Source organism: Empidonax traillii, unplaced genomic scaffold, assembly GCF_003031625.1.
Source record: "Empidonax traillii isolate 1590-97213 ecotype Southwest subspecies unplaced genomic scaffold, ASM303162v1 scaffold30:size3273891, whole genome shotgun sequence".
NCBI lineage: Eukaryota > Metazoa > Chordata > Aves > Passeriformes > Tyrannidae > Empidonax > Empidonax traillii.
This window is the reverse complement of record NW_020955223.1, coordinates 957,331-970,924: the sequence shown is the minus strand read 5'-3', so window position 1 is coordinate 970,924 and position 13,594 is coordinate 957,331.

Here is a 13,594-nt window from a genome sequence, read left to right as displayed (position 1 = left end):
AAGGAAGAACCAGAAACAAGACACAGGTCTTTGCAGTCCCGTTTCTGTGTCATATAAGTTGGACCTTATTGAATAGACCATTGAAAAATAATTATGTTTGGAATGAAGTGACATTAAGAGAAAAATTGCAAATTCATTCCCTGAGTAGCTCCTCTGAAGCTGGTGGAGTTGCCCTAGGGATGAATTTAGTCAGGTATATGTCAACTGACCGTAAGACATAATTTGAACTTAACCTTTGCCAAATGAGCAAATATACACACGCCATTTATTGCCAGTTCTGTTGGTTTAAGAGGTGCTCTGTATTTCAAAGCTAACATTTGTACCACTTGTTGCTGTGGTTGTCTCTTATTAACACAGCAAATAGCTAATGAAAATCTATGGCCTTGGAAAAAACCAGCTCGTAAGTTAGGACTTTAAATAAGTCTGCCTGTCATATATTCGCAGCATGGTACCCTGCTACTTTTTGTCTCATTCAGTCAGCCCATTTATAAGGACACAAAATCACCGGGTACAAAGGTTGCAAGGAAATTTTTTTTCAAGAGGAAACAAGCCTGACTCAACTGCAAACAGCTCATGCTCTATTTCAAGCCAGGCAGCATTTGTTTCTCGTGCCAGAGAGCCCAATTCATCCAGGACATTAACTCCACAAACCCCAGCAAACTTCTACCAGAGTTTAATTTAGTCCAAAGTGCTTTAAAATCTTGCTTAATTTAAACATGTTTCAGTTTGGCTTTAAAACCATTCTCCCACAGGACCAGGTGTCACTGTGCTGTCTCCCCCCCACCAGTCCAATGCAGTGGCCCATGTCCATGCTGTCCCTCAGCAGAGCACAGAGGGAGATGGCTGAAAGCTCTCCCCTTTCTGAGCTGTTCTCCTTCTTCAAGGCTCCTGTTCTGCAGAAAATGTGACACCAACCCGGCTATAATAAAAGTATGACCCATCCAGTAGTCACGTCTGTCACCAGTTTGGAGCAGGCATTTTCTGAGATTACACTTCCTTCAAGGAAGCCAAGTTTGTTTTTACTAACGAGGTGACAGTTCTTACATAGGTCCATTTAGTTCAGCTTTGCATTCCTACATGTGCAAGGGTTCCTTTCTATAAAGCAAAAATAAACTGTGTCAAGTTCATCTTAGCAGTAACTCCCTGGCCTGCATCAGAAACTAATTTAACCCATAACATTCAAAAATCAGAAACTTATATTGTCTGAAGTGTCCTTTACCTTCCTTTAATCTTGAATATAACATGTCCAACTCCTAACAGGAAATTTGACTTGTGAATGTCCACCCTAAAGATGCCCCCTGACAAGGAGTTTGCATCCCAGCTGTAATCCCTAGACTTTCACTATATGGGTCAGATTTGCAAAGCTCCTCCCAGAATAATTAAAGCACTGAACTGTTAGGATTTTTTAAACAAGATTTCTGGCCCTCTACAAGGCGTGTGTGCTATATATCCTTAAACATGACATGTTTTCCTCAAGGAGTTCCTTGTCAAGAATCTTTGTATTTAATAGTGGGTGATGATGAGAATATGCCCTAAATGAAATGTAATTGAAAATGAGATTATGTAACTTTACTTCCTCCATAAGTAGACTTTCCCTTGACATATTGTAGTCAGGGTTTTTGCTGAAGTCTTTAGTGTTAAGCAAACTGACAAATACAAGATTTAAGAAATCTTAGCACCGAGATCTGATTAACATCTGCTGGTCTTCTGCAGCGGGAGGAAGCAGAGCTGTGTTCCAGAAGAATAAACTTAAAAGAACAAAACCCAGTGAGCGACAAATTAAAAAAAAAAAAAAAAAGGTTAGTTTAAGGTGAAAATCCTGATGTCTCTCAAATAAATCAGACATCAAAACAAAAAAACAAACAAGCTTTAATTTACTAATTACCCTATTGGTTGTCAAATATAATTTTAGTCACTACTAGTACAGCTGCATATGCTCCTTTCCAACAGCTCTTGAAGAATATGTACCGAGTTTTTCTTTTATTAAAGATAGCTAAATAGCTATTTTTTTTACATCCAGAGAACACGAGGCAATATTTTGCTTGAAAGTTTTCATTCCCTTTCAGCAGGTAAAACACAGTCTGATTAACTGATTCTCAGTGAGACCCCAATTAGAATTTGACTGGCAATTCCCCTTCAAACCAAAAATTAAGAGTCAATTTACTATTTTAAATAATGCAACAGTGTCTGCACTTTTAATGTCCGTATGCTGTCAAAACAATAATTGAGTTTGTTGCCTACAAAATATCAACTTCCAAAAATACTGTAGAAGAGAAAAATTATGCATTACTCTTTGCAATGGACCTAATTCTTTTTAAACTTGGCCTGTGATTCTGCAAGTGATATTATTTTTGAAAAAACCTGTGTGTCAGGAGTTCCCTTTTAATTTTTTTTTTTAACCATTAAAGACTTGAAATTTACGGCGCACAGTGATTACAGCAGCAAAAAAATACTCTTTTTTCTTTGCAAAACTGATAAAAGTTGTTATCAGTGAATAGTTTAACTCACCATGTTTATCATAAACATGCAGCAAGGTTACTGACTTGCTAGGTTGAGTTGAATCAGTCTGGATTTTTCTCATAGAGCTTCTTTCTGAAAATGAGGCTGCTATCTGCTCCACCTTTCCCATCTTTGCCAGGCAAACAGCGCTTCTGTCCTTGAGTGCAGACCACGTGTGAACGAAATGATCAGTAAAAGTAATTACAGTATCAGCGGGAGCTAAGCTTCTGCCAATACTGCTGCTCCCATCTCAATTTTCAGTTAAACCAAATCACTCTATAAAGTGTCTGGGGATGAGGTTTAGGCATCTGAAATTAGAAACTGAGATTAGAAATATCTTTCTGCTGGGGGCAGTCCCCTCTGGCCATTTACTTAACATACATCCAGGTGGATGGAGATGTCAGTTTGAGTAAAACTATTGCTCCCACTGCGCTGTGGAAGTTATGATAATGCACTTACAGGAATCCCAGCAGCATGGCCAAGGAGAAGAACCAAATAAAACAGAGGCTGACATTTGAGCCAAACAAATAGACAGCATCAAAAGGACGCTGCTACAGCTTGCTGACCCAGGTCCGCCACCTAAAAAGCTGTGATACAGGGGTCAAAACCTATGCAAGAGGGAGCTGGGTCCTGATCTGAACACAACTGCACCATGTTACATGTAAAGAAGGGGGAGCCCTGGTAGCAAGAGTCACTGCCTTACTCCCCTCTCTATGGGGTAACTAAATATGGGACAAAAATTGTTCCTGATAAAGTAGATTTGTACATCTGCATTTCTGAACACTGCAAAAGATGAGTAGTATGAACTTTACGTTCAGAGAGGGTTTCTTATTAATATATTTTCATCTGCTTGGGTAGGTTTGTTGACCAGAATTTCACTGGGGTTTAGGAAAATCAAAAATGAGAATTTTCCTTGTATGAGAACTAAAGAAAACCTCTATCAAGCATTCTTTAGTAAATGGGTAATTCCACCAGTGTATATGCTTCCTTACGTTTCGCATGAGACATTAAAAAATTCTCTGTCTACTGCAGGATCATTTCAGTTTCCTAAAAAGTTGAGACTGAGGCTTAGAGATGAGGCAGGGCACAGGGAGAAGTCAAAAAACAGTGGAGCACAGCCATGGCAGCTACGGCTCCTCATTCCTGGCTAATTGAATGCCAAGAACATCCCACTGAGACATTCCATGTGCAGAACAGTTGTTTCACATTTATGCAATAGTAAATACATGTGTGAATAGGGCTGCAAGTGCTGTGAAACGTTATAAGACTGGGGAGCTGGTACCTGTTACTGAGGAGCTGGGGGCTTCCTGGAGCCTCCTGGCATCAGTTTTGACCCTTAATATCTCAACTGGGGTAAATAGGACACCACCATAATGATTCAAATAACTCCAAAGATCATGGGTTTGATCCACAGAGGTACAGTTCAGCAGGAAGGGCTCCACACCAGGACTATGACTGCTGCAGCTTCAGCCTGTCAACAGGTGGGCAGGGGGCAATGGCTGGGGACCTCCAGTCAATGTGCCCGGGGCTCTTCTGGCCCCGAGGCTGGCTGGCATGGGATGGCCTGTGTCCATGCTATTAAACTCTCAATATCCCCCACTCAGTTTAAAAGGGTGAATGATTGATTTCTAGTGGCTGGAAACATTCTTCAGGGCTATTTAATATATTAGTATGGACAGAGTCAATCTGAACTAACAATCAAGTCCAGAAAAGGAGCTGCAGTCCAGCTGTGGAGAAAGAGCATCATCAGCTGTCCATAGCCAGGAGGCAAGGCGGGGGAGATCAGAAGTATGGCTACAATGTAGTAACATGTTGCTGTTTTTCTGTGTTTGCTGTCCCCTATAGCAGGCATATTTTGCTTCCCTGTCTCCACTCATTGGTTGTGAGTGGAGAAATATTGCCACCTGTGAGCACTCAGACATGCCATAATGTTTCTGGTTCCTTTCGTGGGATAGAGATTGAGTCTATAATATCTAAGTAAATGACCCCCACACCCCTCCAAACGCAAGGTTATTGCTGTATAGATTTTGGAACAAATATATGTGGTATCAGAGAGCCAGATTTTCAGTTTCAGTAATAAGTCAGCTAAAAATGTGGAAAACTCACTCATCTCCAGACATATATTAATTTTACAGTATACAAATCTGACTGATGCGTTTTAACTAACAGAAGAAAAAATCATGATGATGGAGTGCAGTTTATCAACAAACTTTTGATGACAAAGCTGTCAAATCCTAGTGTAGTTCTCTGTCCACTGAGATGTAATTTTTCAGCAGTTCTAGTGAAGTCCTCCAGCTTTTCCAGTGGAACTAACATCCAATTTTTTGTTTCTTTTGGGCTAGTCTGTTTCTTGGAGTCTTCCTATCATGCACATATGCCACTTTCTAGCCTGATTCTCCCTTGTAGTACTCAGCTGGAAGCTTTTCCATCCAAGCCACCACCTACAGGCATGGTGGAAGTGAGCCACAAAGCATCCAGAATCAGACAAAGCCCAGGAAGCACTTGAGAAACTGCAAAGAAGAGAACAACACTGAGACCGGGGTGAAAGTTTCACTATCTTTCCTTCCCAAGTCTTTTTTTCGTCTTTTTTTCAGTGTTTGCTCAATTTTTTTATATTATCCCCTGCACTGCTTTATGCTTGCATCCCCAGGATCCCTTTTTTTCTGCCAATGCCTCAATGTCCTGTCCTGCTCTGCATGATATAGTCTTTGCTTTTCTGTTTCCCCTATGCTTACCCATCCTCATGTAGCCTTAAAGTTTAGTGAAATGGATGTAAAATTCTTTTTCTGTTACATGTGACTCATTTTCTTTTTATGACTGCTGCATTTTCTACTTCTCATCTGTATTTGTATGTAAATATAATTTCAAATTCCCATTATATAAAAAAGGGGCAGCTAGCACAAATGGCCAGCAGAGCTATTGAAAAGCCACCACAGGACACACATCTATATGAAAGAATACACTGCTTTTTGATACCGGTAGTTGCAAGGTCATTAATGGCAGGAACAGGAGACAAACAGTGTTAATAACAGGCTAGTGAGGAACTGCAGGGGCTTCATGCTTCCCATGAAAGCTTTTAGGATTTTTTTCAAATCTTTCCCTGACAAGAAAGAAACAAGAGGACTGGGAGATTTCTTCCACCCAGGTTGTTTCTTCAGTACACCATGGCCAAAGCAGGATGCCGTGAGAATAGGTGTTTCCTACACGGCCAATGAATACGTTATACATAGTGCCTGGTAGTAGTGCAACAACCTTTATCTGCCCTCTTCTACCTGCAGTCCTCTGAATTCACAGAGGATTTAGATTTTATCTTTCAAGGTAATTGCAGAGATCCTCACTCCGTGGAGAAAACAGAGAGATTATGGGAGATTCAAGAAGGCAACAGAGAATGTTGCAGTGTGTTTCCTTTGACATTTTCCATATTAAATCTTTATACTCTCAAGACACATCCACCTGGATGAAAATCAGTGAGGTGACTCATTCCTGTGTGATAGTGAATGAAAATTTGGCTCAATTACATAATTTGTCCTAAAACTTGAGAATAGAGTTTTCTCCAACAATAGTTCAATTATGAATGTCTACGAGTTGGGATCTGGCTTTCGTTTATGCAGTTTACAACTTTAATTTAGGTTAGGTTAGACCTCTACTAACTTAAAAATGAACAATTGTGATCAGCTGTTCACTGACCAGCTGATCAAGAACTGCTTACTTAATTAGGGAAGAGGAATAATTAGCTTGTCAACATTTAGACCCCAGAAGACTCTAGCAAAAGGCTACATTGAAGGATTCCTATTGCCGTATTTATTGACCTTTAAACTCTTCATCTCTTCTGTCATTGATGTTTAATAGAGTCACTTAGGCTGTCAGGCTAATAACTAAGATAATGAAGTAGTCTAGGACCTTGGTTTACTGCTTTGTTATTCTAATGCTAATTTTAGAATGCTAAAAATAGGTTCACTAAAAATAAGACATTGTGGGTGGGTTTTTCCTCTAAAACAATTGAGCTTCTGTTACTTCCCTCCCAAAACTATTAAGACATCATTAGATTTCAAAGAGGTTATTTTGTAGTAAGAGTTAATCATCATTTTTGCAGTGAAGGGTTTGTAAACCAAATTCCTGGGGTGATTGAATCTGAGGAATAAAAAAGATGCATTTGTCACTTGTTTACAAATCTATATTGCCAAACACGAAGGGAAAATAACACTTATGTCAAAGTAAGTGCATCAGTAAGGTGAGTCATTTTATTAAAGGACAACATCTTTAAAAATCAAAGTCACCAAAGCAGAAGTGATCGCTACTAAAATATTTTAATAGCATGCTGATTGCATGGGGTGTCTGTAAGGATAATGTAGGTTCTTCAGATGTTTACCTAGCTGCATTTTTTAACTTTGAGTTTCTCAAATTTTTTTGTGTTTTTGTTTAGTAAATTTCTGTGTGTACAATATTTGAGCTTCAGATAAAGTTTATATAGTTGTAATTTCTTTATTTACCCCTTGGTTACCGGTATATATTCTTACCCTTGCAGCCATTTTAATATATTTTTATTTTCGTATAGCTAGCAGTATGTATAGATGAAAGCAGTGTATGACTCTGCAGGAAAAAAACATGCTCCTGGAATCAAATTCTGAGGAGAAATAGAAAGCATTTAAGAATGTTTTTAAGAAGACTTGCCTGACACATATATTTCACAAATCACTTTCTTAGAAAACCTTCCTCTGTCTTGGTTTTATTTGTAGATTTGTTGGTTGTTTTGGTTTGTTTTTTCGCACAAAAGCCCCACTTCTTCAGATACTCTCTCATGCCCAGAATGTTAAATCCATTTACAAATTTTTTGCTTTTCTTTTAAAATAAAATAACTTTATTTTCTCAGCCTAGACAACAATGTGCCCTTAATACCTTTGAAAAATACTATGAGATTTTGGACAATTAAAAGCATTGAGGGATTTGTTTTCTCAGGAAAATGTATTGGATACTGGTTTATATATCAAAAAATTATATTTCAATGGGATTTTTCTTAGTAGGAATAAAAGATGATAAATTCCTTACATTTTGGATCTTTTTTTCCCAAGATGTCAGCTCCCCTTTGTTTTAAAATTCTTTGTTTGCTATACCACATCAGTTTGACCTGCCATCTTTGCAGCCATAGGGACACTTGGCTCCTCTATTGGTCAGCACCTCAACAATTGATAATCTTTTTTTCCTCCTGTTGAGAAAAATAATTTCCTTAGTTCCCATCTCTTCAGAAGGCATTCTCTGAAATGGATGGCCTTAGATGTCCCATAGCCTGACATATTTCCCAGATTATTATTTTGTAGCACAAGGATGATTGTACCAGACAGGAGGAATAACACTACTGCTACTCTCAGAGTCTGCTGAAACCCCTGTCTCTCCCAGCCCCCTACTGACTTGTGATTTAATGCCGTGTGCTATGTCTAATAAAAAAATTCCTCCAGGCTGAAACCATATCAGTTTTATTTGTCTGGTAACCACTGTGCACATGTTAAGACACAACACAAATAACAATAATGTCTTTGAAACTGGTTACACTATTTACTGCACTTATATTCAGTGCTTAAACCTGGTGGCAGCTTCAGTGGTAAATAATTCAGAACAACTGCTATGATCTCACACAGCTTATACCGTCTTCTGGGTCACATCTTTCTCCTTGTGGATCCCTGAGTTTGAATGAGGTTTTGCTTTTAGTGAAATTTTTTTTCTAGAATTTCTTCACTATTACTCTAGGCCAAGCAGACTGTCAAAGCCTTCATTCAGAAAAAAGACTTTCATCCAACTAAGCTAAGTCATGCTGACCTCTTCCAAAAGGACATTCTACCAAAAGTACATTCCCCAGATCACAGTATCTTCTGATACATTGATTCTCGTACCTCCCTCCAGCATCAGTGGGAGCAGCTGTTGAAGTTAGAAGGCAGCATTGAGCATCAGTCTCATGGGATATTTTTCTATTTTTAGTCCCAAACAATCCTTTTGTTAACTGTCTGTGAACTTCTCGAGTTGCAGTTTTCGGGAATGAGGGGGTTCTGGGTGAGAGATCAGGTGGTATCAGAGATAACCACATTTCACAGGCATACTGACTCACCCCATGCTCTTGGGATTGCTTACTGACCTTCATGCTGTATTAATGTGATGGTGTTTCAGTGCACCCATTTTTTAGCTGCTGATAGAAAGCACATATGCCTGGGAAAGCAGTTTCTACGTGTCAACGTGCCTGCTGTCAATGGATATGTCAGTTAGGCACAGCTCTAGTGGAATATATAACAGTGTTTTAACCAGTCCTCTCCACACAGAGAAGAGGTCTTTTGTGTCATCAAGTGCACCACACATTGATCACAGCATTGTTGTAGCCATTGGACTTGGGGGTTGCTAGTTCAAAATAAGATGTGCCCCTAGAGAAATATATATCCATTACTATGCCAACAGAATAATTTTATTCCCATAATTTGCAAGAGTGTTCTAGTATTCTCTCAATGATAAATTTTGATTTTAAAAAAAGTTTCTTTCTGCAGAAATGCTAATGAAGACCATATTTCATCTGCACCTCCAAGTTATTTCTCTGATGAGCATTCTCTCTACTCACTAATTATTCTGAATTTGTCCTTGGCAGATACCTGCTAGCATGTCAGTTGTCACTGCTCCGGGAACAGCTGCTGCACTTTACTCTGGTTTTTCTTTTCTTAAGGGTTATAATCAGGGGATTCACCACTTCCATCCAAACTTGTAGGTTTTCCCAGATAGCATGAGCTAATCAGCATCTCATTAGACCAAGCTTACACAGGAGCTTAGTGTCCAATCTCCATGCAGCCAAAAAATGGCTGCACCACTGATTACCAGGGAAGGAGGGTTGTGTCTGGAGCCATGCTGTTCTGAATCCCCAGAGCAAAGTTAAGAACATATTTCCTGGCTACATATCACCTCAGCAGAGATCATAAAACCAGCTTCAACATGCTCCCTGATCCTATGACCCTGAGCCTCCTTGCTGGAGACACCTCCACCCACCAGCGCACATCTCCTGTAATAGTGTATCAGAGCCTATGCCTCCATGCCCTTACACGATTTGCTCCCAGACAGAGCCTTTTTCTTCAGTTTCTGTGGGACAGATGGGGAACTCGAGCCTCACATCTTCTGGATTGACCGCACAGATGGGCCACCATCCCTCATACTCATAGGAAGAGGACTTTCTGCCACCACAGGGCACCAATCCCTCACTGGAATCTCAGTGCACCATCAGTATTCACATCTGAAAAAAAGTAATTTATTTTTGGCTCTCACCAACAGTTATCTGCTGCAAGATGACATCAGTCTCATCTGCAGAAGAGCTCACCTCACCTTGATAAACCGTAGAAATTAACTCCCTCCTTTTCCCAAATAGCTGATGACATGTTCTTGGGCAAGAGTGCACTCTGTTCGTCTCTGGTCAGGCCCCTTGGCTGCACCAGAAACAAGCAATTGAGGCTTTGAACTGCGGGCTGCAGGGGGGATGGGGGATGCCAAGGGACATGCCAGCATATATTGGCTGCAGAGCAGAAATCAATCAGACAGTGGTATCACAAGGGATAGGAGCAAACTAGCAGTAAGGTCTCCCCAAAATTAGGCTTCTACCCCAAGTTGCCCCTTCCCCCTGTTGCAAACAGCCACTTTGGCTCAGTGGAGATAACCATTACTAATAGGAACCTGCTGCAGATTTCCTACATGCTTTTACTAGCCTTAGGCAAATGTCTTGGCTACTTCTAGGCATTTCCCTGGCACCAGGCTTAGGCACCTGAATCCTGCCCTAGGTGGCAGTAGTAGGATAAAGAGGGATGCAGAGCACTTGTCTCCAGTGGGTGCCCTGTCTTGGACATGGCCCTGTAGCATTGCCTAAGCTTGTATTTAACCATGCACATGAAGAAGAAAACTCATTGATGCTGCCCTGCCAGCTGTAGCTTGTAGGCACACCAAGAGGGAAAAACTCAATATTTCTACTCACAGTCATCCAGAGGTACGTCAAGGGGTATCAAGATTTCTCTTGCGGTTTATCTTCTGCAAAACTTAATTATATGACCTTCTTATTAACAGAGAGGCCTCAATGCCTGGCGCTGCCCCACTCCAGCTTACTACAGGAGCCTTAAAGTGCCTGCTCACTCAGTTGCAAACAGCGCATGCTGGCACACTCACAACTTGGGTTAGTGCTAGTTCTGCACTGTCCCAGGTAAACACTGCAGCCTCCTGTTTTTGCGTGCCTGGATATTTCAGGAACACATTTGAGTTACATGCTTCACCACAGCTGTATTGACTCTGAAAAAGAAATGCTGGCCTTAAAAAACACTCCACCTCTTTAACTCAGTGAAGGGATTTCCAAATTGCGAACTGAATGTTTTTAACGTCAGGGATATTGCAATTCTTTTTGGCTATTCAGTATACTTGGATGACTTGCCTATTTGCTGTGCCATTATGGGCTTTGTAAAGCTATTTCTTTTGTTTAGAAAACATCTTTACTACACTCCAAGAAGTACCTGAAAAATATTTTGCCAAGTGACTGAGGACTATGAAGGAAGCCAGTCTTTGCCACAGATGCCTTTAATCTGAGATGTACCTATGCTTTTATTTATACATTTATATGTGTGAGTATGTCTGTGAAGACATACTTTTAGAAGGGTTTCAAATTATTTAATCAGCTTTCTTTCAGTATGGATTATTTTCTTACAGATGCTCTCATGGTACTTAAAAGGTTTATAAATAAAAATGGGACCAAAAATTACAATGCAGAGTTTATAATCTCACACATATTAAAAATAGCTGCTTTTCCCTTTGTGGGAATGCAGTGGCATTCTGCCATTGCCCATGCGCACAACTGCCCCACTGTGGGATTCGTTAAACAGGCAGAGCTGACTCACGGGCTAAGTGACTGTACGATTTTGCTAATTTGACTCAGATGTATGAGAACATAAAGACAGTGTATATGCAGCTGATGTGTCATAGGGGATAAAGGTTTTGCTAGCTACCACAGTAGCAGCACGGCATTTTCCTGACAACAGCATGATGATTCCATTTTTGGATGTTTGAGTAAAGAAAGAGTTTGTATGTGTAGGGAGAGATTGGTTTTCCCTGGAACAGCTTGAAGTCCTGTAGATGCTGAGCTCAGCTTACACAAGACTCTTCTCAGAAGGCGAGCTGGGAGCTGGCTTTATGTCCACAAGTCAGTATTTATTATCTTCTCTGTGCCAAATCCTTCCATCTCCTGTGTACTGAATTGATCACTGGTTTATTATTTTGAAAACAGTAATTTGAGTGCCTATTTCAGGCAGCAGTTTCTTTTTTCTTCCTCTTTCTTCCTCTTTCTTCCTCCTGATCCTAGTTTGCCACTGCTTGCCTCTATGCAGTGACTTGCTGCATACACATAGCCCTGGACATATCCCAAACTGGTTACTGACACCCTTCCTACCTCAAATGATTCACCCTTTGCTTCCAAAAAGTCATCTCTTTTCCTTTCCTATGGAGTCTCATATAGTGCTGCTAGAGAAAAAGTATCTCCTATATTGAAGTGGTATGCGTGTCTATTATTTCACCAATGTTTGAATAAGTCTTTTCAGGATTGCTCCAGATGAAAGGAAGCAGTGTTAATTGCTGTTATTATTAGCCAGAAATGCAACTGAAAAACTTTATTTCAAAGTAGATGCAGACATTGCTCCTCAGGTGAGTTTCTGGGCATGACATCCAAAGTATCTGGTGCTACTTGTCTTCCTCAGCCTGCTACTGGAATACAAAGCTCAGTTGCAGCATCCTAAACCAGATTAATTTCCAGAGTAGCTCTGATTCTCTAACAGACACCTCTCATCCCAGGGCCATCTCACCACCTTGTAGGGCCACAGGAGGTACCTTTGAGAAAGGACTTTCTGAAGTCCTGTTACCACTTTCTGGTTCCCACCAACTGGACATACAAATAGAAGATATGAGATTTTCCAAAGTAAGAAGGATCCTTTCAAGATGATGTTTGAGGGTCATAAGATTTTTCAAAAGAAAATTTGTGGTCAGTAGATCTTGTGGCACCAAAGTCTTATAAAATCTGCTAATCTCAACAATAGGTTCTGAAGAATAAAATCAGGCACTTCATTAAGTAGAATCATAGTGCCATGACTCCCAGCTGTGATTTAGCTAGAAATATTTCAAAAGTGTCTGTCAATGTAATGTTTAAACACTGCACAGGGAATATAAAAATGCAGAGACCGACTCAGAAGGACAGTATATCAATTCAGAGATGAGAAGTTATATTGTATTTCATCAAATATAATTCTATTCATTTTTTCAGTTGCACCCTACTGCCAGCCATTGTAAGAAGCAACAAATGTGGTATTCAAAAGTCTTGAGGCTCCTCCTAGAATAAGTGAATAGCACTGCCTCAAACCCCACTCAAAATTTCTGGGCTCACTAAGCAGCCTCCAAAGGGGCCCGCAGAAGATGACAGCTCCATGTGTGTCAGCGCAGGGGCTTTGCACCAAGGGTCTTTCATGAGGGAAATGGTGCTTGGCTTGAGAATGCACACCGTGTCATGTCTGGGGCCACATGCCTGCTTTCGTTAGGAGGAACATCCCTATAGGCAAGTGCCTCATTATCACACCACTACCCATGAGCTGAACAGTTTTACAAGCTTAGCATGACTCTGTTAGTCCTGCCTTCAAGACCATGAAAAGTGCAGCCTCCTCCTGTTTTGCCAGTTCCCTTCCCGAACCATCCATGGTAGCCTCCTGGCACACAAAGAGGTCACATAGCTCTGCCACTGTCCTCATAACTCTTCCCTTCATGAGTTCTACCAGTGTTAGTGGTTTCTTGCTTGAGGATGACCACAGCTTCCCTTGTCCCTCAGCAGGGTTCTTGCTAGAGAATTGTGTTGCCCACTACAACACTCTACCCTCTTTCTTTCATCTGTTCTTCTCAACCTCTCCACCATTTCTGTCTTGTGCAATACTTTTGTTTTGTCTCTTGCCTGGCACTTCTCACTCTTTCCCTGACCAGCAGGTCATTGTGGTGTTAGCAGGCTTGTACTGCTGAGTCCTTCCTGCATAAGAAATTAGGATTTATATCTAACCAAGCTTATTTAATG